The sequence below is a fragment of the Bubalus kerabau genome, chromosome X (assembly GCF_029407905.1).
Source record: "Bubalus kerabau isolate K-KA32 ecotype Philippines breed swamp buffalo chromosome X, PCC_UOA_SB_1v2, whole genome shotgun sequence".
Classification (NCBI taxonomy): Eukaryota; Metazoa; Chordata; class Mammalia; order Artiodactyla; family Bovidae; genus Bubalus; species Bubalus kerabau.
Window position 1 is genome coordinate 116,418,899 of NC_073647.1, and position 1,429 is coordinate 116,420,327.

General features: G+C 42.9%; 1 non-coding gene across 1 annotated transcript; it reads right to left on the reverse strand.

Moving 5' to 3' along the window:
- Nucleotides 1-483: 483 nt before the first annotated feature.
- Nucleotides 484-556, reverse strand: TRNAG-CCC (transfer RNA glycine (anticodon CCC)). Its single transcript has one exon. It is a non-coding gene; the product is annotated as a tRNA-Gly (tRNA).
- Between the last annotated feature and the right edge of the window lie 873 nt (nucleotides 557-1,429).

Genomic DNA, 1,429 nt, shown 5'->3' on the forward strand with positions numbered 1-1,429 from the left:
TACTTGTCATTAGAAAAAAAATCAACTCTTCAGGTGAAAAAAAAATTCCCCTTGCTTAAATCTAAGTAAAATGATGTAGGCACACACATTCCTGATATGGATATGATGAGTCAAAGAAATTCAATTCTTAATCAAGGTCAATTTTTCTTTAAAGCTCAAGGCAGTATTTAAGGGCTTAATACATTTCTGTGACTTCCTCCCAGTTACAGGAAATGACTTCTTTTCAGAATTAGAATTTTTCTTTTGAAGTTTGAAATCTAAAGGCAGCAGAATAGAAGTGTCATATGGGGGCTGGCAATCAAGAGACATAACCAAAGTGTGTGTGTTTTAAGCAAAGCAAAATACAAACAGAAAACCTAAAGGCCAATAAGTTCAGAGCGATTAGCGATAGAGGGAAACACATTTTTAATATTTATTGATTTGGCTGCACAGGAGTCTTAGTTGTGGCGTGCAGGATCTTTACTTGCAGGATGTGGGATCTAGTTCCCTGACCAGGGATTGAACCCTGGCCCCCTGCATTGGGAGTGCAGAGTCTTAGTCACTGGACCATCAGGGAAGTCCTGGGAAACACATTTTTATGTGATTGGCTTTTTTTTTTTCACTTTGAAAAAAATGGTATTGGAGTATAGTTGATTTACAATGATTGTTAGTTTCAGGTGTACAGCAAAGTGAATTACTTACATGTGTGGATGTGGTGGGGGCGGGCTTCCCTGGTGGCTCAGATGGTAAAGAATCTGTTGGCATTGCAGGAGACCCAGGTTTGATCCCTGGGTTAGAAAGATCCCCTGGAGAAGGGAATGGCTACCCACTCCAGTATTCTTGCCTGGAGAATCCCATGGAAGAGGAGCCTGGCGGGCTACAGTCCATGGGGTACCAAAGATTTGGACACGACTGAGTGACTGCACTTTCACTTTCACATATGTGTGTGTGTGTGTGTGTGTGTATTCTTTTTCAGATTCTTTTCTCATATAGTTTATTACAGAATACTGAGTAGAGTTCCCTGGGCTTTAACCTTGCCCCTTTGACGTGAATCTTTGTCTGCAAGTGTTGCTTCCGGATTGCCACAGGAGGGGATTCAGTATCCAAGTCCCATCACTAGGCAGAAAAGGCAAATTGGATGGGGAGTGGAAATACTGAGTTGCTCTATTGTTTATGCCCAATTTCTAACTAAGGGCTCTACAGCTGTTAGGTGAGATCACTACCCACCATTCCAGAACGCTGTTGTGGGTGAGGAGATGCAAATGCAGCTTTGGAAATGCTTTGCTGGACACTTTGAAGAAACGCCAACATACTCATTTGGCTCCAGGGTGAACAGGAGCTTGTACCCTGAGCTAACATTGGTTATCCCTCTTCTCCTGAGGCCATAGCACAGCCAGTGGTCCAGTGGCAGAGCAAGTATGAAATTACATCAGCACAGAGGGTCCCCAGA